The sequence below is a fragment of the Gopherus flavomarginatus genome, chromosome 17, assembly GCF_025201925.1.
Source record: "Gopherus flavomarginatus isolate rGopFla2 chromosome 17, rGopFla2.mat.asm, whole genome shotgun sequence".
NCBI classification, from domain to species: domain Eukaryota; kingdom Metazoa; phylum Chordata; order Testudines; family Testudinidae; genus Gopherus; species Gopherus flavomarginatus.
In genome coordinates, this window is record NC_066633.1 from 22,041,298 (window position 1) to 22,066,328 (window position 25,031).

Genomic DNA, 25,031 nt, shown 5'->3' on the forward strand with positions numbered 1-25,031 from the left:
AGATGGTAGAGTGGCTATATCGAGTGTGGAGAGCGAAGGTGGTAACAATATATGGAATTTAGGAGAGTTTTGAGGTGATGGTGAGATTGAAATAAGGCCGAGTGCTGAGTCCACTTATTCATAGAATATCAGGGTTGGAAGGGACCTCAGGAGGCCATCTAGTCCACTCCCCCTGCTCAAAGTAGGACCAGTCCCCAGACAGATTTTTGCCCCAGATCCCTAAAGGGCTCCCTCAAGGACTGAACTCACAACTCTGGGTTTAGTAGGACAATGCTCAAACCACTGAGCTATCTCTCCCCCTTCTCTTAGTTATGGAGTTAATTAGTAGGACCACCAACCCTGCAGAGACATGGCAAAAACTAATGTATGCTGACAATCTGGCCCCTGTGGCTGACATCGAAGAGGAATTGGTAAATACGGTATCAGGGTGGGCATCTGCATTTGAAGACCACGATTTGAAGGTAATTCAAAGAAAACTGAAGTTATACAAGTAAGAAAGTTGGAAGAAGAGCTGTTGTCTGAAGTTTCAGAAGAGAAGCAGAATTAGAAGAAAAAAATTGTCTACTTGGGAAGAACGCTTAGTGCCACTGGAGAGACATCTGGAGAACTGAAAAGAAGAACCCAATGCACATAGGCAACAGTGAAAAAGGTGGCAATAAATACAGTGACACTGGTAATTTTGTAACAAAAAGAAAGGAAAATTGTATATCCTACATGCATTTGTCGCTGCAGATCTTATGAAGATGGAAAAAAGAAGATACATGCAATGTTTTTAGATTCTCCTGTTGCTTTGACAGATGAGTGTTCAACTGGTGTTGACTTAAGTTCTGGGTTTATTAGTTTTTATGGCTTCTCACATGGCAAGCGAATCCGATTCTGGATTTGCAAATGCAGCAGAATGTTTTGCAAGTATAGTTGCTATTACGGGGAGGATTCGAGGTACTGGTCTTCCAACATGTTCTCTTCTCCTGCAGAGACCTCACACGTGTTGACTCCGCAATAGTGGACAGGGACTGATGGAACACACCTCTCCATCTAGGTCAGTCCTGTGCAACAAGTTCCCAGGTTTTAGTGTCTATCTTGCATGCTTGATGTTGGCCTTCAAGATGTCCTTATATCTAAGCATGGGTTGACCCTTAGAGCAGATTCTCATGTTCGTCTGGCTGAAGAGCACCCCTTTTGGTATAAAGGAAACCTCCATGTGGACGACATGTCTGACCCAGTGAAGTTGAGCCCTGATGACCATTTTCACAAGCCAGAAATTTAGCACCTCTCAAGGACTTCAGTGCTGGGGATCCTGTCCTGCCTCTTGATGTTGAAGATGGATCTTAGGCAGCGAACCTGGAAGTTCTCCAGGTGTTTGACGTGGTATCAGTAGAGCATCCATGCCTTGCAGCTGTAAAGGAGTGAGGTGAGTACAACAGCATGATGGATTTTTATCTTGGTTCTGAGGTAGACTCCACATTCCCTTCAGAGCCTACTTGGGAGCCTGCCAAATGCCAAGCTGGCCTTTGCCAGGCACTGAATGATCTCATCATCCACAATGGCATTACTGGAAAGTGTGCTTCCCACATAGCAGAATTTCCTAACCAAATTGACAGGTGCCTTGTCGATTATAACAATGGAATCATGGTGTTTGTAATGCCAGCACTCTGGTGCTGCTTGGTGCAGGACCTCCCGTCTTTTTCAGGCTGATGGTAAAACTTAAGCATTTTGAGGCACAGGTCCACAATAAGCTGAACGTCCTCGAGTGTGTGAGCAATGAGGGCACATTCGTCAGCAAACAGGAGCTCTCTTAATAGCTGATTACCTTGGTGCGCACCCTCAGTCACAGTCAGTTGAACAGACCCCATGCAATCTAAACCAGATGGGTATGCCTCATTCCAAGTCCTGGAATGCCAACAAGAGCATGGCTGAAAAGACAACTGCAAAGAGCCATGACTCATCCTTGTTTGGTGCCACCATGAACTTGAGTGGATGACAGCAATCATCTTCTCTGGGCAGGCAAATTTACGAAGGAGTTTCCACGGGCCCTTATGATTCACCATGTCAAAGGCCTTGGTCACGTCAACAAAAAACATGTACAGAACCTTGTTCTGTTCATGAGCCTTCTCTTGTATTTGTTGGGCTGCAAAAATAAATCCCGTCCATGCTGTCACAGCCAGCACAAAAGCCATACACTGACTCTGGATACACCAAGTCCACCAGCTGTGGGACAAGCCCGTTTAAGACTATGAAAGAATCTTCCCTGCTGTAGACAACAGTGGATTCTGTGATGCTTGACACAGGAAGATATACTCTTCTTTTTCTATGCATGGACTATGAAAGTATCCTTATACTCCTGAGGCACAGTATACTATTCCCACAAAGTCTTGAGTGGTGATGAGTTTCTGACCCAGTGGGCATCTCCACATTTGTACAGTTCAGCCTGAAGACTTGCCCAGATACAGCTGCTTGATGGCCTTAGTAATCTCCTCCAAAGAAGGGTCCACGGACAGCTCCTCCAGGACAGGACGTTGTGGAGGGAGTCGATAACTTCATCAGACATAGTGGATTGACAGTTCAGGAGACTATCAATGCTCTGCCCAGTGAGAGAAAAATACCGCCATTGTCTGTGAGCAGCCAGTTACCATTTGCTGTGAGGACAGGGGCTGTACACCTGGATTATGGGCCATACATAGCACGGATACCTTCATAGAAGGCATCATGTCATGCTAGTCAGCTGCTTCCTGCAGTTCTAATGCCTTCTGCTCCCACCAACCATTCTTCATTAGCCTTGGGTTTGTAGTGCACATGTAATAGAAAATAATATATTGAGGAGAATGTCCGGCAAGTGCAGGGTAGACAGAGTGCGCAAGGAAGAAATTAGGGGGAAGATGAACTTGGGGCTCTCAGGCTGGAGAGTGCATATTTGAGGTGAGCTAGACATGTGAAAAGAATGGGAGAAGAACAATCAGAAAAGAAAGCCTGAGATGACAAGGATAGCATGAAAGGATGTGGAAGACTGAAGATATGGTGGAAAGAGTCTGTCAAGAGAAGTCTGAAGAGAAAAGGACTGGAAGACCTATGAACCTAGACTATAGACTGGAAGAAGTAACAAAGAATCCTGGGCACCTCCAACCCCAGGCAAAGAAGAAAAGTAGTCGAGAAATATATTAGTACTTAATTCTGTCCCTAAGTATTCACCTCTGTGAAGGTGTGCCTGGGGAGAATAGTGTTTGTCCACTCAGTAATGCTGCAGTGCCAGCAGAACGAAGAGATGATCATTCACCTTGCTTCAGTACACTGCGGTCTACACAAAAAATAGTTATTTGGGTTCTTTAATTTTTTAGCTGCAGAAGTGGATTTTTTAAAGGTATTTAGTATTCAAAGAACACAGTGGACTACATCAAAATATGTCTTCAGAAAGGACAAATTCTGGGCCTCAACTGTGCAACAATCTCTAATAAATTTACTATGCTGAACCTCTTGCAAACCTCCTAAGCCTAACAACTAATTTCTACACATGACTTTTAAAAGGTCCTGTGATCAAAAGTATTGGAAGCCAAATGCCTTTATGATTCTGAAGAGGATTTGGAAATGAAGTGATCAGGATTTTGCAATAAATTACATACAGTAAAAGCACTGTCCCCTCATGTACTTGCTGAGTCTACATGACAGATGTTATTTCAAAAAGAGAAATTCTGAAGGAGAAAACAATCTTACTCCATCTACTTCCTTCACTGACTTGCCCAGTGGTAGTTTTTGAAGCAATGTACCAACATCCTCTGATTAATATGTATGCCTTTGCCAACCATGATGCATGAAGATTGACTCCATCTCTGAACAGCTCATTTAGAATTTCCCAGTATGAAAATACAGACAGTGGAAGACTGGATGTCTCAAAGATCAGGAATGATATAGGCAGACTGTGATTTCTAATGTACTAGTTTCAGCCTGGCCCAGTTCAGCAGAGATTAAAAATTCTTACAATCTAGTGGCTATTTGTTGGTCCTCATAAAGTTAACCTGGGAGTCCTCAGTTTTTATCCCAGTTAATGGATGTCAAGTTCACAAAGCCACTGCTACAAATAGCACTACCTGGCAGTATCCTTGGTGGTGGTTTGTGCAGAGCAGACAATGACTGAATAACCCATGAAGAGGAACCCGAATGGTGCACTCTGTGCTGGTGGGGGAGAGCCTTAGTGATGCAGTGCGGCAAAACTTGTTTCAGATTTCAGACACAAAATAATTTTAAGTATCTCCCTGTCTAGGGATTTACTGTCTCCCCCATAACTGACAATGGTCAAGACAGTGACTGGTTGTGCAAACACAACAACCCTTGTGTGCTGTATAAACAGCTCCTGCACAGCCCAGGACATCACTGGCTTGATTGAAAGGTCAGTGGTGGCCACAACAAGTTATCCTTAGCTTTTTTTGCGAAGGATACGTACTAGTTACCATTTACTACGTCCACCTCGACAGTCCACAAAAGAGTGAGCAAAGGGAGCTCAAGTCCGCCATCTCATTGGAAGACTGGCACCTTACAAAGTTAGAAAATCCGACTCTGTAGCTAGTAAAATCAATCTGTAACCAAAAAGCAAAGCAAATGCAGGATCCTTCTCCAATTACTGACATCTGTAATTAAATTTAACTGAGGTCAAATCATTTTAATTTTCTTTTGCCAATAACAAAAACAATTGGTACGTGCAACATAGGATGGCATCTCCATCCCAATATGAATTCTGGTTACACTCCTTAAAGTGGCCATAATACACCTTTTCCAACAAGAATATAGCATTTCTTCTGTGCCCTAAAGAAAAAATAAATCAAATCCAAAAACACTTTACATATGAGGAAACAGCCACAACAGAAAAAGGTTGGACATTTAAACAGTCACGTCAAACAAGACAGAATAAGCAAAACCAACCCCTTGGGCTGAACCAAAAGCTTCGAAGAAACTACTCTAGGGAAGATTTTGGCACAGTTCATCCAAGAATATTTCCACCCTATAGAATGAAGATTCACTTGTGTGGATGCACACGCACAAGCTCTGAACAGAAGGACTAAATTGTCCCTAACTGTATCTTAGGACTTGTCCAGATGGAGAGCTGGTGTGTGGCAAGCTGGAGTGTAAATCTAGAACTTGCCATGCACTAACTAGCTATCTGGACCCTTGCTAATGCACACTAAAAGCGCTCTAGTGAGCATTGGCCTCCGTTTGGTCAATCTGCACTGGAACAGTTAGAGCATGGCACACTAATGCAAACTGTAGATTTACACCCTAGCTTGCTGCACGCTGACTCTTCATCATCTAGACAAGCCCTTATTTAAACCTGATCATTAGGCCCTCATCCTGCAAACTCAGGTTTATGTGTAACTTCACATGTGTGAGTAGCACCCCTTAGTTCAATGAGACTTCTCACATAAATAAAGTTAAGCACGTGTGTAAAATTTTGCAGGAATGGGGCCTTAAAATAGCTAAGCTTTTTTTTTTTTAAACTGTGGCTGTTTTAATAGTTACATTTCAGTGAAATGTTTCAGATGAGACAATTTTCCATTGTATTTTATACTTTACAAATGAAGTGAAAATTAATGAATGGCACCGATGAATGAGTAAATTAATGAGTGCACTGATGCAAAAAAGTTTACAGAAATTTTAATAAAAATCACAGCTCCAATAAAAGAGATGAGAAACTTAGGGCTAAAAATCAGCTGCCTGATGTGGCAACTAATTCATTGCCATTAATACTATACAAGCATACATAATTTTCAATATTATTTTCCTAATTTTCCAAAGAGCTCAGCAACCAGTAGCTCCCACTGAAGAACAAGTGGATGTTAGACTCTGGAAAAACTAGACCAAAATTTCTAGAGAATTAAAACCAAATTGTTCACATATGGGGGAGGCGGATGCATAGAACATATAAGCTCCTGGGCACAAACCAGCTTTATGCAAAATTTAATGAAAAACAGATTTAACCCTCTGGATGCTGCAGACACTTAGGCACACATTCTCCTAAGCATTTATTTGGCTGCCTCTCTGGAAAATGATGGCTATGACTTCATCAAAAAGGATTTTAAATGTTTTTTGCAAGTTATAGCACAGTTCTAAATAGAAGAGGTTTAAAATGCAACCTTCAACAGAATTTGAATTCAACACCTTTGAAATACACAGTACAGATGTTTTACACTTTAAACCACATACACTATTTGCACCTACGGGAATTTAAAAGAACTCTCAGAGCCCATATCATTCAGTGAATAATACCTGTAGGAGAGCACTTCAACCTCCCTGGCCACACTATAGCAGACCTTAAGGTGGCCATCCTGCAGCAAAAAAACTTCAGGACCAGACTTCAGAGAGAAACTGCTGAGCTTCAGTTCATCTGCAAATTTGACACCATCAGCTCAGGATTGAACAAAGACTGCGAATGGCTTGCCAACTACAGAACCAGTTTCTCCTCTCTTGGTTTTCACACCTCAACTGCTAGAACAGGGCCTCATCCTCCCTGATTGAACTGACCTCATTATCTCTAGCTTGCTTGCTAGCATATATATACCTGCCCCTGGAAATTTCCACTACATGCATCTGAGGAAGTGGGTATTCACCCACGAAAGCTCATGCTCCAAAACGTCTGTTAGTCTATAAGGTGCCACAGGATTCTTTGCTGCTTTTACAGATCCAGACTAACACGGCTACCCCTCTGATAATGAATAATACGTTTCACTTCTATAGTGCCTATAACGACAGAATCCCAAAGCATTCCACAAACGTTCACTACTAATGTCTAATAATAACATATTATTATAACCATTTTACACTGAGAGAAAAACAGTCAAAAAGACATTTAGTGATTAAATGAGTCCATGCTAGGAACAGGATTAGATTCTAAGGTCCTGATCCTACAATATGATCAATACACTTAGTAAACTCCACAAAAGGTACAAGGAGCTGCCTGCGTGGCTCAGGCTGCAGGATCAGGGCCCAAATATCCTGCATTTCATTCCTGCGTTATAACCTTTTCTGAATGAACAGGAAATACTGAAAATTATGGTTTTTTTAATTATTACTATAATCACTGGCATGTCAAAGTGCATTGCCTAGTTCTTAGCAAGCTCTCCATGAATTCCTTGATTCAACAAAAAGTGAGAAGACGGTGAAGAATTTTCCTACCTTATAGCTATAAGCATCTCCATACATTTTTGTGCCTATCAAATTGATTTTTGTGGGTGTGATCTTAGTGCAATTAGTGCTGTACAAAACCACACATGGAACGAAAGTTACAATGCTCATTGTTATCAGCGTATTAGCTCTGATTCCCTTTTGAATCTGGCTCTGCATAGACAGTAAAGGAGCTTCACTAACTTGGCATCAGCTCAGAATCATAATTCTCCATCAACATTATTTTCCAATGCTCTACTTTTTCCCCTCATACATATGGTAAGAAGGCAGTTTGTGGACTCAGCATATTGGTCTCTTGTGAATAATTGCCTAGGTACTAAAAAAAGAAAAATCTATCATACCACAGCTAGGCAGCCACTACACTGCAATATTAAGTGGACGTATTCTAGTCTCCTGGGATTCCCCTAAATTTTTAATCTAAACAGGGTTTTGAAAGAGTACATTTAGAAAACAAATACCTCCAAACCTCCTGCAAGCCTATACAACAGTGACCCCAAGGCTTATTCACTGCCATTAGTGAACCAACCCCAACCTCTCTGCAAATTAACAAAGAGGTATCAAAATATCTTGAAATGATATGAAAGGTTTTGTGTCTAGATATGTTGCTTTTTCCCTTTGTTTCTCCCCTACACCAGTTAAAATGAGCATTAAGGGATATAATTATGTTGTTAGCTTAATTGCCTATTTAAAGTAGAATCTATAGGGGTTTACTGCAAGATTTGAAAGGGGTGGGGGAAAGGAAATTGGGATAATGGAAACAATTTTAAAACAATCTCTGATGGGAGAGAGAAAGTTTGGGGTGTCAGGTGGGGCTCCCGACAGTCCCAGAGTTGCTTTCCAGAGAAAGACTGTGAAAATGCATGATGTTAGGCCATTTCTCATCAGCAGAGTCTAATTTTGGAGAATTTGACCTAATTAAAAATTAACCACCACAAAAAAACACCCCTTGTTCAGATGTGAAACCTTAATGCTATTATTGGCACGACACACTTAAGCACAGGGTAGTAGCCGTTATCCCATATATCCACAGCACTGTAGAGACCAGCAGAAAGGGAAAACTCTCCACTTCCAGGCCAAACAGCAGCTTCACCTGCTCAGAGGGGCGTGGGAAAGAAAATGAGACACCCACCAGACCCTTGTTCCCTTAGCTTGTCTGTCTTCCACAGGAAACTAGAGCCAACATGTTAATGCTGAAGAGGATGGCCCATGTCCTTATAGACCAACCCATCTTTCCCCTCATGCCTTGAATACTGAATAGTTTACAGTAAATTACTGTATTTTAAAAAAAAAACCTCCAAAGAATAAGAAGATTTCCATGTTTGTAAAGCCTCATTAAATTAATTTTATGCCAGACTAAAAAAAGCACAGAGCAGGCTCTTCTCAAGCAGAGCAGAGCGCAACACACTTTGGAGGCTACAAGAACCAGCTGTTCAGTTTCTTGGGCTCACTCCCTTTTCATTCTCTCTTTCTAACTGCTCCACATATTTCTATGCAGAGGAGCTCCCACTCAGGAGTCAATGAATAATGGTTTCCACTCTCTCCCCTAAACACCTTTAATTTCCACATCCACATTTGCTCTCCACTTCCTGTGGAGAGGGGTAACTCCTGCTGATACTATCTTCACTCTTTAAAACAGAGACACTTCAGAGAAAACCTTTTGGAGAGTGCTTTCTAAATACTACAGATTTAACGTTCTCAGGGTCTCTCTAGTTTGTCAATCCTAGAATTAACCTCCCTGCTTCACTGTGCTTCCTTCTCCTCCCCTCCCCTCCCAACCTCATTGCTTTATTTAAACTATGGCTCTAGCCGAAGCTAAATACCATACTCTAACCCTCCAGTTTGACTCAAATTCAGTTCTGCAGGTTTTCTGCAATTTTCCCATTCAGCATTTACAATGGAGTTAGAGTGTGCTTGAGGCACACAATTCAGAGGAAAAAATTCCACTGCTACATTTATGAGGTTGCAGTGCGTGTATGACCCAGCACGGGAAAACTCACAAAAATCTAATAAAGACATGAAGGAAACACTGCTCTGCTCCTATATAGACTGAGCACATCTTCATGCACAGCGTTTATTGAGAAATATACTTACCAAGCAAAAATGAGAGCCGCCATTTTATTGTTCTTCCATCAAGAGAAACAAAATGGTGATACAGAAAAGGAATCTGCCATTCCACCCAAACTGTCTTTAATATTCTCTAAGCACATTCTCCCTCTCTCAAATTTATTCCCTTAAAAGCTATTTAAAAATATGAAACACATTTTTATTTTCAAAATAGAAGAATCATACAAATAAAACAGATGTTTTTCTACAACTCTTTCTGTACCCTAGGATTTTACACCAAGATGGAGGTGGGGAATTCAGAAACAGCATCTTTTTGGCTTGTCCAATTCCATAAAAGGAGACCAAAACATTCCTGGACCAACTCTTACTGTACTTAAAACCACAGAATTAATATTTTCAGCACAATGTTATCTGCCCAGATCTGCTGGGAAACAAATACTGTATAGGCAAAAATTCATATTGCAGAAGTTCCTAACATACTAAGGAGGGTATGTATAATTCAGAAAATTGAGATTGCAACCAAAGAAGCTGCCGCCCTGGATCAGCTACCTAACAATAGGGAAGTAGTACAATGTGAAAGTAACAGGACTCTTGGTAACAGTCCCTATGAGGCACCTAAATTCACAATAATAAGGAGATAGGTTTCAAAAATGCAGCAGTACATGGATGCTAGATTTAAGTAAAACAAATCTGCAGAAATTAAGAAATCGGGGAAGTAAAGTAGAATGAAAACGTATGGAGACCCACCAGTATGGAAGGAAGATGGCAAATCCTAAAACATCATACTAGGGGCATCAGATTACAATTGCCTGGACAGTAAAAAAGAAGAAAACAGAACCAAGAATTGTTTACAATACTGATCAAAAATCTGAACTTACCAAAGTTCTAACCAAAAGTATTTACATTAAAAACTATATTGAAAGAACATTAAGATGGCTAAGTCAAGCGCTCAAAAGTTAGGAAGTTCCAGAATTAAGGCTGCCTGTGTCACTTCATTTTAGCCCCCTTGTGCACATGCATTATGACAACACAGTCTTTAATGACATGATCACTTACTATTTTTTTACACAGGGCTAATGGCTCAATCAGTGTTCAGTTTTGTAAAAAGCAAACTAAAAACAAATACCAAAACCCCCACCCAAAAAAACCCTCCCAGAAATTCTATCATGTGGAACAATCCCAGCCCTCACATTGGTGCACATCAGAGTAAGAATTTCAGATCCACACAGAACAGAGCTGCCATTTGTGTTAAAGGAGTAACTGGTAGGAGTAGTATGTTGTTATCTTCTACATGAAAAAGTCATGGAGTTAGACAGTGTAGACAGGTACACAGTGACAATGTTGCCAGGGGGTTGACAGATGTTTGCTGATAGTAGATGCTTGAACCTTGAAAATCCTGAGTTCTATTCCAAGTTCCTCCGGAGAATTGGCTCAAATGGATACAGACCCTACTGTTTTCTGTCTTCCTGCTTCGGTGTTCCCAGACTCTTTCTGTTACACACTCCCCACGCTGCCCCTCACCCCTATGTGTTCAAGTCAGGTTTCTTTCTCCTCCACTCTGCCTGGGTGCCAGCAAGGGGGGAAGTGGAATCACTAAGAACACAAAAGAGGACGTCTCCTTGGCTGTCAGAAGAAGCACTTGCAGGGAACTTGCTGCTCAGCTCCTACAGCCCTGGCATGGAGCATGCTCAGTACAGACGGAACCTTTGGAGATTTTAAGTCGCCTCTACTAAGCATGTGCAAATAGTGATTTTTCAGAGGGTTATTACTGAGCCAGATTTGAGTGCATTTTCACAGGAACACAAAAGACACTTCTCTCATCACAGGCTGTTCCTCTCCTCTCCAAAGGAATTTCAAGTCCTTGCTTCAAGCTATGAGGGCTCTGTGGTCAACTATAAGCATTTTTAACATGGCCAAAACAACAAAATTTTCTGTAACCTCATTATCAGAAAGGGTAGAAGTATTTTTGCTCAAAATCAGTCTGAAGTTGACACCTGGCTTGGAAAATTTCTGCCAAACTTGAACAGTTTGTGCTGAGTTATAAGCAGTAGATAAACAGGGTCTTCTAATGGAACATGTTAGGCAGATACAGCATGGGGGATAACTGGCTTGGCAGCAATCTGAGAGTTTTGCTGGATCACAACCTCAACATGAGTTAGCAATGCAATGCTGATGCAAAAAAAGCAAATGCAATGTTAGGTTATGTAAACTGAGGCATAGCATGGAGGTAATAGTATCACTCCACTCAGTCGAAGGGGTCGTGGCATAAGGGAATTTTTGGTGGGGAATGGAGGAGGGCTGAGGCAAGAAGGATTGTCTTATGTTTCTTTGTTTTACAAATATACCAGGGGAAAAAGAAATGTCACCTTGTGCAGTAATAAGGCTCTTTGAGTAGTGTTGCTAGGGGTGCACCACTTCAGGTGCGCATGCACCTCCCAAGCCCTTGATCAAAGATTTTTAGGTAGCAGTGTTCACTTGGCCCACACATGCGCTCTATACCTCCTTGTGTCAGATACCAAGGCTATATAGGAGTGTGCAGGCAAATTGCCCTCAGTTCCTTCTTTACCCAGTCATTCCCTAGGGAACAACCAAAGCTAAGGGAAAGAAGGGCGGGTAGTGGACAGGGCCGGCCTTAGGATTTATGGTGCCCTAGGCGAGATTATTAAACTGGTGCCCCTGTGCCTGATCTGCTCTTCGCAACACAAACATAAGCTTACAGTATTGGAAAACTTGCCACATTCACGTTATTAAAACCAGTTTAACTTAATTAAGCACACTGTAATGCTGATGGACTAGCACTAAAGAAGCAGCACTATAGAAAAAATTCTGATATGACAGAACGATGCAAATAATATAATTTTTTTAATTTATCAAAATTTTATCGGAAATTTCACAGAATCACAGATTATTAGGGTTGGAAGGGACCTCAGGAGATCATCTAGTCCAACCCCTTGCTCAAAGCAGGACCAATCCTCACTTCCTTAAATGGCCCCCTCAAGGATTGAACCCATAATCCTGCGTTTAGCAGGCCAATGCTGAAACCACTGAGCTATCCCCCCCTGCCCCATGAGGAGCCCTTCGCTGCAGTGCTGGAGAAACAAAGATTTGTTTTTAATTAAAAGCAATCTTTCTGGCTTTTTTGGCTGCAAAATCAAGTAATAATGTCATCGTATGACAAAGACAAAGTCGTGTCTTGTTCGATTGCAAGAATAGCAAGACCAATTAAGCGTTCCTGACTCATTGTAGAGCGGAGATAGTTTTTAATGAGCTTTAGTTTTGAGAAACTCCATTCTCCTGATGCTACTGTTACAGGAATTGTCAGTAGAATACGAGTGGCAATGTACACATTAGGATATATGTCAACAAGTTTGTGGGTATGAATAAACTGTACAATGTCCATCACCGATTTTGCATGTGGCAACATTGATGACAGTGTACTCAATTCTTCGTACAGTTCAAGTCCATTTAAATCAAAACTATCACCGTGCTTCAGGAGGCTCTCTAGGTTCTTGCACTTTGTCTTTAGTTGCTCTTGTTTTCCTATTTCGTTGAATTTAGTTATGTCATACAAAAATCCAAACTGTTCATGGTGTACTTGCAAGGTATTAAACCTTTCATCAACAGCAGATACTGCTTTATCCATCACAACATTAAAAAATTCAACCTCAAATTTCTTTTCTGGATCGTCTATGGGCTCATCTGCTCCTTCATATTCCGTTTGTCGTTTTTTCCTTGAAACCCGTGTCACATTCGCACATGGAAATTTTGGTTCTACACCGAGTGCCTGTGCAAGCTCTCTTGCTGTAACCTGTGCTTCCTTGAATCCATGTTCTCTGTATTTCACTAAAAAGTCTTGTGTGTTGTTTAGTAAGGTAAGTGTTGAATCAAGCTGCATCATTGGACTCTGCATTATTTTGCTTACACTTGAGATTTTAACAAGAATGTCACACCAGATTATGACAGATGTTAGAAACTTGAAGCTGGATATTTCAGAGGCCAATGACTGTGCTTCACTTTTAGCTTTTGGATCTCTGGCTTCTTCTGAAATAGCAACCAATGCTTCATAAACTTCCTCAGATTGATATCTCAACGTTTTTACACTTTCTACTCTGCTTTCCCAGTGTGTCTCAGATAGAGGCTTAACGGTAATACCATTGACATGTGCTTTGAATATTTGCCATTGTTGAGTGGAAGCTGAAAAGAGCACGTAAATGCATTGCAGCAAACCAAAAAAAAGATATAGCTTCTACCGAAGACTTGGCCATATCACACAATATCAAATTAAGGCTGTGGCATGCACATGGAACAAAAAAGGCTCGTGGATTTTCTCTCAGCAATCTAGCTTGCACACCAGAAATGCATCCTTTCATATTGGCGCCATTATCATAGCCTTGTCCTCGAATGTTCATTATGGACAATCCCATTTGTTTTAGTTCATCAAGGAGAGTTTGAAGAAGTCCAAAACCTGTAGTGTCTTGTACTTCTAAAAATGTGATAAACAATTCCTTAACTGTAATCTGTGCTGAATCACTAATGTCGACAAATCTCACTATTAATGACATCTGTTCTTGATGACTTATGTCCGGAGTGCAATCTAGAATTACGGCAAAATATTTTGCCAAAGTAACCAATGAAATAATTTTGTCTCTCACTTTATTACTCATTAGCATGATCAGTTCATTTTGAATTCTTGGTCCCAAATAGTGGTCATGTATTTCATTTTCAGTTACTCTTCGGAGATGTTCACTCATCACTGTGTCAAATTTCCCCAACAGTTGTACAAGGCCCAAAAAATTTCCATTTTGGGCTGGAATAATTTCTCAACGCTTCCTCTAAAAGCAAGATTGTTTGTTGATAGATATTCAACAATAGATAATAGACATTCAAGAACATGACGCTAATGCTGCTTTTCTGACTCCAGCAATCTTTGATTTTGGGCATCAAGAGTTGTATGATTTTTTAACCTTACACTCAGTTCACAACATTTGCGCATTTTCAATGTGGTATTGTGCCTTTTCATGTTGTGGTAATATGTGACCAAGATTTTTCCAATCATTAATACCCATGGTTGCTATCTTAAAATTGCAACTATTAAAAATCTTGCATGGGAAACAAAATACAGCATCCTTGCATTTAGAGTACACAAGCCACCGTCTGTTGACAATTTCACCATTAGAAAGTCTTTTGTAGTAATTGTTTTTTGTGAATTTCCTACCGCTAATGTCTTTAGGATATTCAAGACCTTTTATTCTCACAGGGCCTTTCTCAAGTATAATAGCACGGTATTCGTTGTTTAAAGATTGCGGCCATGTGCCAATGTCATCTATATCCCATGCTAGTACAGTTTCAACTGTTTTAATTTCTTGTTTTGTGTCTGCATCTGTTTCAAATGATTGTTCTGTGTGTTCTTGCGTTTTTTGAGCTTCATCTGCATAAAAATTTTCTTGGGAAGTTACATGATGATCTTGATCAACTTCGTTGTTTTCATGATGTACAAACTTAAGTATAGAACCCTTCTGTGCTTCTACAGCTAATCCTATTTAATTTTTCCGTTTTCTTTTTTGTGATCCAGAAGGTTGTTTTCGATAGGACATAACTTATAAGGGTGTTTTTAAAAGAAATACCTGTTTAAATTATTGTTATTATCAGAAATATTATTTAAAATAGCTAATATAGGATAGCTGTGAGCCTGTGAACTTGAGCTAGTGCGAAGACTGAGACACAGTAGAGTTGGAAACCCATGTCATTTTTACAAAGCTACTTTTTAGTTTTAAATGTATAATGGGCATCAGTCTTAACGTTAGTTACAACTCTATATCAACTTTATACTGTAAATAGATCAATGGCATTATCCAGTTTAATAAGCTGAGTTTCCAAACAGTGGGAAAATATAACCCTAGTTTTACTCCTAGGTAAAGCACAAAGTGACCAAAATGAAGTCAACATAGAATCATCTCATCTAGATTAAGGTAGCACAGAAATGTTACAGAAGTCTTGTTGTACCTTATTTTTGTTTGGAAAGACATTAGCAATAGCAGCATATTCACATGATAAAATACATGATAAATCACTGCCTCTAAAGTTCCATGAAAAACTGACATTTTCACAGCTCTAGCATGATCTGCTGTACAGATTCTTCACAAAGAAGTGTCCCTGGCCTTTTTAACTCATATTAACTATGTATTTACTTTATGAAAGCTGGAGAAAACATTGTGAAAACGTAAAACATTGGCTGCCCAACTTCTAGGCTGGCAAAAGTTATACTGACTCACAGGGAAAAAAAAAAGCAGGAGAATCTTAATACAACATATGGTCACTCTATACCAGGGGTCGGCAATCTTTCAGAAGTGGTGTGCCAAATTCACTGTAATTTAAGGTTTCTCATGCCAGTAATACATTTTAATGTTTGTAGAAGGTTTCTCTCTATGTCTATATTATATAAATAAACTATTGTTATTATCTGAGGTCTTGGCCACCGGTCCTGCTCAGGACACTGCCAGCTGAGTAATGAAACCCCAAACTGGCAGCGGGCTAAGCGGGGCTGGTGGCTGGAACCCTAGACAAGGATCTCAGGCCCTGCTCAGCCCGCTGCTGGTCTGGGGTTCTGACCACCAACTCCTGCCAGCCAGGATCCCGGCAGCCAACCCCCCCTCAGCCCGCTACCAGCCTGGGATTCTGCTCACCCAGGCTGGCAGGAGGCAGAGTGGGGCTGGCGGCTGAGCTCCTGACTGGCAAGGGGCCAGCAGCCAGAACCCCAGAGTAGCAGTAGGCTGAGTGCTGCTGGCACCCCAGACTGGCAGCAGACTGAGCCACTCAATCCCCCACCGGCCCTCCTCAGCCCGCCACCAGCCCACTCAGCCCGCTGCCGGCTGAGTGAATGGAACCCCAGGCTGACAGCAGGTTGAGTGGTTCAACTGGCCTGCTCAGCCCACTGCCAGCCTGGGGTTCCTTGGGGGTCCCCAGGCCAGCAGCAGGTGCTGAGTGGGGCCGATGGCTGGTATCCCAGCTGGCAATAGGGCAGCAGCCGGAACCCCAGAGCAGTGATGGGCTGAGCTGCTCAGCCTGCTGCTGCATACCATCAAAAATCAGCTCACCTGCCACCTTTGACACGTGTGCCGTAGGTTGCCGACCCCTGCTTTATACACTAGTAAGGAGATGAGCATATTACAGTTGTTGGAGAGCTCTTCTCAGGAGTAACAGGCTATAGGAAAGTCAGTCAACATTTTTTGTTTCTCTGATGAAAACTGGCCCACTCCCTGCCTCAAACCAAACCTGTCACTAATAATTGTCAACAACTTAATTTTCTGTTTTTGGCTAAGATATGGATTTTTTTAAAAAAAATATTGAAATTGGATTCAGGATTGTTAGCAAGAATTTTTGGCAAACAAAGTTGTTAAATGACAATCTAAATGGCAACACAGTACTGCTTTCATGCTTGGCTCACCCCCCAGCCTGCTGGTCCAACAGCTGCAGTAGAGGAGGAAATAGGTGGAAAACTGCAGGACCCCAAAATCCACCTCTTGGGGTGCAGAGTGGCAACAGCAGCAGCAAACCCTCAGGTCCAATCACACGCCAATGGGCACCACCACCAGCCTTATGGACCATGATGAAGTTAGCACAGCATCTGATCTCAGGGACGGGGCACCCATGGAGCCACAGCAGCTCATCCTGCCCTGTGCAGCTCCCCCCGGATGAGATGGATCGCTGGCAGCTGCCAGGCCGGGGGAGAGGCGCTCCCCAGATAGGGTGGCCAGATCCAGATGTCCTGATTTTATACGGCCAGTCCCGATATTTGGGGCTTTGTCTTATATAGGCACCAATTACCCCCACCTAGAGTGACCAGACAGAAAGTGTGAAAAATGAGGACAGGGATGGGGGGGGCAGTAAAAGGAGCCTATATAAGAAAAAGACCCCAAAATTGGGACTGTCCCTATAAAATAGGGATATCTGATCACTGTACCCCAATCCCCTATCCTGATTTTTCACACATCTGGCTAACCCCAGCCAAGCCCTGTGTGCCATTCCAATCCTGGCTGCCTGCCGAGGAAGTGAGTTACTTTCACTTTCATTCCTCAGCAGGCAGGCAGCCAGCCTCTCCTCCCCCCCAGCACCTCACCCAACCCAGCCCTGACGGAGGGGAGGGAGGAGAGAGAGAGGGGTGCTCCTGGGGAGGAGGGAGAAAGGAGGGGGTGCTCCGCGGGGGAGAAGAATGGATGTTATGGGGGACAACAAAGGATACTGGTTCCAGAGCCACAGAGCCTGCCTCACCTGACCTCAGCCGGGGGGAAAGAGTCACACTCACAGGTGAGCTCCTTCTCCAACCCCTACCTCCTCCCCTTCCCAGAGACCCCAACAGCCAATCCCATTCCTCAGAGTGTGCTGCATTCGGCTCTTTCTAGGACCCAGCAGCCCTGCTTCTACACTGTCTGGGCTGCCTGCAGAGTGGTGCCCCCAGGCAGAGTGAGGCCCTACTCGGCTGCCTATTCTGCCTATGCCTAAGGACGGCCCTGGTAGTGGATCACCCATAGAGATATACAGCTCAAAGAACTACAGTTATTACACACGGTGAGTAACATTTCCTTGTTCTTCGAGTAACATCGCTATGGGTGCTCCACTCCAGACAACTCACAGGCAGTATCCACAGAAGGAGGAGGGAGCTTCGGAACAGTGTCCAGAACTGCAGACAGTACTGCAGAGCCAAGTGCCACTTCGGATCTGATGGCATGGAGCAGAGCAAAATGCTTTCAAAACGTGTGGGCTGAGGTTCAGGTAGCGGCCATACATATCTCTGATACTGGAACATTCTTCAAAAATACTGTGGATATTATCTATGAATCGGTTGAATGTGCTCCCACCCTTGGAGGGGGGCACGGGCTGAGCACCTGCAGACTCATAACAGGCATAGATACAGCTAGATACAACAACCTGATATCCATTTAAAAAATCTTTGAGTAGAGATAGGAGCCCCGTTAGACCTATCTGCAAAGGCAACAGAGAATTTAGGCAATCTCCTAAACTGCTTGGTCCTATACAAGTATAAGGCCTTTCTAATGTCCAGGGTATGGAAATAGAATTCCTGTTGAGAAAATATGAGGTTTCAGAAAAAATACTGGTAGATGAGTAGATTGGTTAAGATGAAAATCCGATGAAACCTTTGGGAGAAACCTAGAATGTGTACGTAAAGTGACCTTTCATTAAAGAACATAGTAAAGGAGGGATCTGTCATAAAGATGCTAATCTCCCCAACCCTGTGGGCCGACATGATGGCATCTAAGAAGGCTGTCTTCACAGATAAATGAAGTAGGGAGCAAGCTGCCATTGGTTCAAATGGCAACCTCGTGAGTTGGTTGAGAATCAGATTGATGTACCAAAATGGGGTGGGGTGTCTAACATGGCAGAAGATTATCCAGACTCTTAACAAATCTGGAGAATACTGGGTGAGCAAAAAATGGAGGCTGAAAGGTTGAAATGGTGGCTATTGACCAAACCGATGGATAAACTGGATGTCTTCAGATTTAGCAGATAATAGAGGATGAGGGAAAGGGGAACCAGTTCAACCCTGAGCTAGTGATGACCACACCAATGAACAAATCTCTTCCATTTCTGCAAGTAGTGCAGGCTGATATTTTTCTACTGTTTAATATCACCTGCTGCACATTCGTAGAGCAGGAAATATCTACTTCGGAGAATCACTAAGGAACCATACCTTGAGGCATAGAACTACTCAGGTTGGGTGACGTGTGTGACCCACATATTGAAATAGGAGATGAGGAATGGTCATGATCTTGATCAATGGTTGGACACAGAGTTGAAGCGAGTATGGGTACCGCACTTGCCTCGGCCAATTAAGGACCCTGGGGGAAAGACATAGAACAGATACTTCTTCCATGGTAGAAGGAAGGCATCCCCTAGAAAGCAGTGACTGCACTCTCCTAGTGCACCTCCCCGCCTTCCCCACCCACCTCCCCCGCCCTTGAACAGAAGACCGAACCCTTCCTGTTCTCAGAGGTGGCAAAAAGATCACTCAGTGGCAGTCACCATCTCTGGAATATGCAGAGTGTCCAACTCCCATTTGTAGTCATGGGAGAAGGGTCTGCTGAGGCTATCTGAAGCGGTATTCTGGAAGCCAGGGAGGTAGACTACTGAAACCTGGATATGATGGGCTATATACCAGTTCCAAACCTTTATGGCTTCGGTGCACGATGAGGGGGATCTTGCTCCTCCCTGCTTGTTCATGTAGGATATGCAGGACATATTGTCTGTCATGACCATGTCTGCTTTGCCATAGATGAGGGACAGGAAATGAAGGAAAGAGTTTCTGATTGCCCTGAGTTCCAGCAAGTTGAGGTAGAGACTTGTTTTGCCAGTTGTCCATCTGCCCTAAACTTTGAGGGTGTTGAGGCAGGTTCCCTACTCGTACAGGGATGCGTTGGTTGTTAGTCACTGATGGGGTTGGGCAACAGAAAGGGACGTCAGCACAAGTTTTCTCCCTTTACCATTCTAGGGAGTTCTTTACATGCAAGGGGACCATTACCTGCTCTTCTAAGGTGTCCATGTCAGAGAGTAGGTAGTTCTGAGCCAACCCTGAAAGCAGCAGCATTGCAGACTTGCATGATTGGTCACAAAGGTACAAACTGACATATGACCGAAGAGTTTAAGACAATTCTTAATCATGGCCCAATGGCTCCCCTGAACTGTCCCTATCAGACCTGACATGGTCACAAATTGTCTAAAGGGAGGCACACTCTGTCAGTGAGCCCAAGGACACCCCTAAAAACAGTAACCTTTCTACCATTACTAGAACAGATTTTTTTTTTTTTTATGTTCAGCTGTAGACCCAACTCCTGAAACAGAGCAAGGGGCCTTCTGGGTGGATGATAACAGCACCTCAAAAGAGTGGCCCCTGAGTAGCTAGTCTTCGGAGGTACAGGAAGACTCGCATTATTTCCTGCTGAAGAGAAGCCATCATTACCACTAGAACCTTTCAACGTACTCTTGGGGCAAAGGATAGGCTAGTACTCAGTACTAGAAATGATCTTGGCTCATGGAAATGAATCATAGGTATCTCCTCCGTGATGAGTGTATAGTTATATGGAAGCAGGAAGCTTGTGTGTCGAGAGAGGAAAACCAATCCTCTTCCTCTGGTAAAGGAATTATAATGGCCAGAGTCACCATCCTGAACTTTTGAGGCTTCATAAATTTGTTTATCTGTCTTAAATCCAAGATCAACCTCCAACCTCCGTCCTCCTTCGACGCTAGGAAATAGTTTGTCCAACCCCTTGCCCCTGTAAGGGGAAGGGACCAGTTCTATTGCTCCTAGTTGGAGGAGTGAGTCCATCCCTTGCCTTAGTAGAAGTTTGTGAGAGGGGTCTCTGAAGAGGGACAGGGGTGAGGTGGAAGGGAGAGAGTGCCATAAAGTGGATAGTATAGCCTGATGTTATAACTTCTGGTCGAAACAGACTAAGTGGTCCACAAAGGGAGGGATGTGGACTAAAGGTTCAACTGTAAATCCAGAAGCGTGAGAGGTTTTGAACCATTGACCAACCCATCCAAAATGCTGTTTAGACGATGTCTGTATGGTCGTGGAGGATACTTGGGCAGGCCTCTTCCTCTGAAACCTGTCTCTTTCTGGGGGTTCCACGGGGCTATGGTACCCATGAACTGACCATGGCATGACTTCTGGGCAGTCTGTGACCTACTAAAACACTTCTTGCTTGTAGATATATATATATATATATATATATATGCCCAAGGAATGTAGGGTTGCCCTGAGTCCTTTAACATGTGCAGGGAACCATTCATGGTCTTCAAGAAAAGCTTATGACCATCAAAGGTCCTCTACTCTGTTTTGAACCTCTTTCCAAACCCCCAAAAGTTGGAACCATGATGTCCTGTGCATAACTACTGCCATGGAAATAGATCTAGCGGCAATACCTGCAGCATCCAGAGCCATCTGGAGAGCAATTCTGCCTAGAATTTGACCTTTCATTACTCTAGACTGGAATTGCTCCCTGCAGTCAGGTGGCAGCCGCTCAATAAAGGTTGTGAACTTGTTTTAATTTGTAAAGTTATTTCTGGCCATGATCACCTGGTAGTTTGTGATCCAGAACCACAGGAAGAACAACTTTTGTCCAAAGGGATCCAGTCACTTTTGGTCCTTGTCATAAGGGGATGATCATGGGAAGTGCTGTCTACCCTGTTCATTCACTGCATCCACCAACAGGGAGTTAGGTGGGGATGGGAAAACAAAAAGTCGGAATCCTTAGAAGGCCCGCAGTACTTCTCAACAGCCCCTTTGCACATTGGTGGAATAGTGGCAGGTGTTTGCTACACCACGTTAACTAGGTCCAGGAGTACCTCATTCATAGGTAATGCCACTCTAGAGGGTGTTGCCAGCTGCAAAATACCTAGCAGTTTGTGTTGAGGATCCTTGACCTCCTCCAGAGGGATCTGCAGGGTGTCTGCTACCCTTCTAATGAGTTGCTGAAACTGCCTGAAGTCATTGACCATGGAAGGGCTAACCACCTCCAGCTCTTCAGATGTCTCCTCCTGTCATAGACAGCAGGAACCGTGGTTCCTCTGACACCAAGAGTTCCCTTGAGTATCAGAATTCCTGCAGGACCAAAAAGGACCCCAGTACTGATGCCGTAGCCAATGTCACCGAAGCTGAAGCCAAGAGTATTGACAATGATGGGTATATTGCAGGCTTTGTAGATGTCAGGCGCCGATGCTTGCTCGATATCAAGAGTACCACTTGTATAGAAACCCCTAGCTAAGCAGTTTGCATCAGTACCAACGGCTGGATTAAGGCATGTGATGGCATCAAGGCTTTGGTGTCAATGACAGGGTCAAATTTGGTGGTATCCTATGCTTACCCTCCGTACAGGTGGAGGGTACAGGTGCCATATCGGAGCCGTGCTTCCTGTCCTTGGAGCAGTGGGACTTCACAGGCCCGCCCATACCAAAGGAAGCATCCTTGGCCTGAAGTATTTTCAGCAACTGGGGACTGGCTTATTTTGGAGCTGTCTCCTTAGCGTGAGAATCCATGCTTCTCTTTCTGGGAGTCTTCCCCGTGGGCTCCAAAGACCTGCCTTTCTCAGGGGAAGCATGCCCTGTGGTTGACGAGGCACTGGATCTGTCCGGGTACAGATGTACCAGAGGGGTCCTGCTGACCTGGCTCAGAGGATGTTGGCCCTGGAACACTCCCTGCAAACTGTCTGAGCTTTATCTTCCTATTGTTCCTCACCCTGGACTTACGTGCCAAACAGAAGGAACATTTCTGGGTGACGTGTGACTTCCTCGGGTAACCAACACTCCTGGCATCCCCATCACTCACTGGTATAATCTCCCAGCATGAGAGGCAGCACTTGAAGACTGGTGAACAAGGCATGCCCCACGAGGAGAAGACAAGTATTTTTTTCACATCTTAACACCAACTTTACAACTATAAATTATCTAACTGTGCAGAAGAAAGAGAAAGCCAAGAATACTGTAGACAGACAAGCTGGGGTTCAGTCCCAGGCCGAGGCGGTAGAGAAAGAACTGAGGGCAATTCACACACACACACCCTGATAAAGCTTCAATATCAGCCACAGGAGGCAAAGGGCGCATGCTGGGGGTGAACACTAAATCAAGGCAGAGCACTCTTGACTCAATCCTGGTACTCCATTGGGAACAAAAGGAGTCACGTAGGTTGATGGGAGAGTGTCTCCTGTCGAACCAATGCAGGTGGAACAACCAGTCCAATGTTACGATGCCAAAGGGCAGCGACAAGCCTGCAAAGTGGGCTCAGTTACCAGCAGTCACTGCCACAGGGAAACTTTGCCTTTCTTGGATTATCTCAATGTGGTTTTCTCTTGTTTCCTTCCAGAGGGCTGTTTAACTGGCATCAAACATGCTACCATTACACTATGTAACACAAGGCCACCTGGTCATCCTGAAATGACCAACAGCAACAGTCATTTCTTAAATAACTGGTTTGTTGGTAGATCAATAAAAATGAAATTGTCTTTGGTTAATTTACTTTCACGCTAGTGATAGATCTGTTTGTAGGTTTGGTTTCAATCTCTGAAACTGCTGGACTGCTGCATAGCGTCCGATTCTGGAGGGGGACAGAAAATACCCAAAGAGACTAACTCCCATTCACTCCTCTGCTATATTCACTATGAGCCTCTCATCATAGAGGGCTATGGATGGATGGGAAAACAGACTTACAAAAGGCTCTATAGCAAAAACATCAGAAGAAGAGTCATCTGGAAGCTCAGACCAGCAAAGCCAGAGAGCTTCTCTCTTGTGGGGAGGAAGGTCACAAATGCTGACATATAGCTTGTTTAAAATGTGAAATTGCTAAACAGAATATGCTTGTTTCCCAGGCCCACCTGCTTGTGTGGCAGGGGCATTTTAGAGATCTCAGGCCCAGTCTCTGGCACTTAGTCCAGCTGGTACCCTAGGCGCAACTCGATGGCTGGGAGCAATTACATCTTGTTGCTTTCTTCTAGTGAGCTTTCTGGATGATTCAGCAGCCACCACCCAGCAGCACGGACACCCCCATTCCTCTCCTGGGGGAATAATCACCATTGGCCATAGTCTTCAAGAAGGGGAAAGAGGAAAAGTCAGTATTGGGTGGGGGGCAGAAATCGAAGAGGGGGAGATCGCATTTCCTGTATTTGTCATGCAGAAAGTCTCCTGAAAACGCAGAATGAGTCTGTTTGAGAGTCAGTGACCTGACATTTTCAGGGCTTCTATCCTCAGACTTCCAGAACTGAAGATGCCTTTTGTGACCATTACTTTTGATGTTCCACACAATTAAAAGGAAGGAACTATCTGCAGGCTGCACTGGACAGTCAAGTTGCTCCCCACAGAGGAGGCACAGAAGTCCCTGACCATACACTCCACTAAGGGAGCAAAGCACTGCAGGCAGGACCTACCCTTCTGCTTGGGCTTTGCTTTCTCCAGTTTTACAGCTGCCATGGAGAGGCCACAGCTGGGATCCTAGTGCCAGAAAAAAGAGTGATGCACTTGCCTAACCCTCCTGGCTACTACACAGCCATAGAGGCCAGGTCAAATCAACCAAATGATTTAAAGATTGCTTTCTCCAGCTCTGTTTTGAGTAGGTCTGTGCCTGCCACTGGAGGCAGAATGAAAAGCAGGTTGGCCACACCCAGCCTGCCTTGATTGACAGGTCTCATTCTGCCTTCAGTGAGCTGTAAGAAGAAAGATGACCCCCAGTAATGGCTCTGTGGACTTTCCCAGTGAAGCAGAACCAACTGATGAATTGAATGAATATGGGTTGCATTTGGAAACAGCTGTGTGCTTTGAAAAAGGAAACAGAGAAGGATACTTTATAAACATCCAATTAATTTTCTTCTAGATTTTTTTAATCCACACTATATAAATTAAAAATATACAATTAGCCCTTTTTTTAAAAAAATGTAAATCGACAAAAAATGAACCACCTCTGCATGATTAAAGTAAATACTAAAGAATGCATTCTCTATGGCATACAGTCGATCTCACCTATATTCCTTCTTTTGGGCCTCTCACTACTCAGTTAGCTACCCACTTAAACACTTCAGAAGCCCAGTTTCTAGCAATCTACAGGTTGAAATATGCATGGATTTGTGAAAATATTCTCTCCACCTCTCACTCTGTCAGTTAAAATTTGAAGGCAGAGCTATAGAGCTTTATGGTAGGTAACCCTGTTTCCATTAATGTGCACAGAGGAGGCCCAGTTTTCAGATGCAGCCACTCTATGCTGTTAAAATCACACTTGCTTTAGACATTTGCAAACACCAAGTTATGTC

The 25,031-nt window shown here is 43.3% G+C and overlaps 1 protein-coding gene across 1 annotated transcript in view; it reads right to left on the bottom strand.

Moving 5' to 3' along the window:
- ZNF618 (zinc finger protein 618) overlaps positions 1-25,031 on the bottom strand; it is a 292,476-nt gene that overhangs the window by 171,265 nt on the left and 96,180 nt on the right.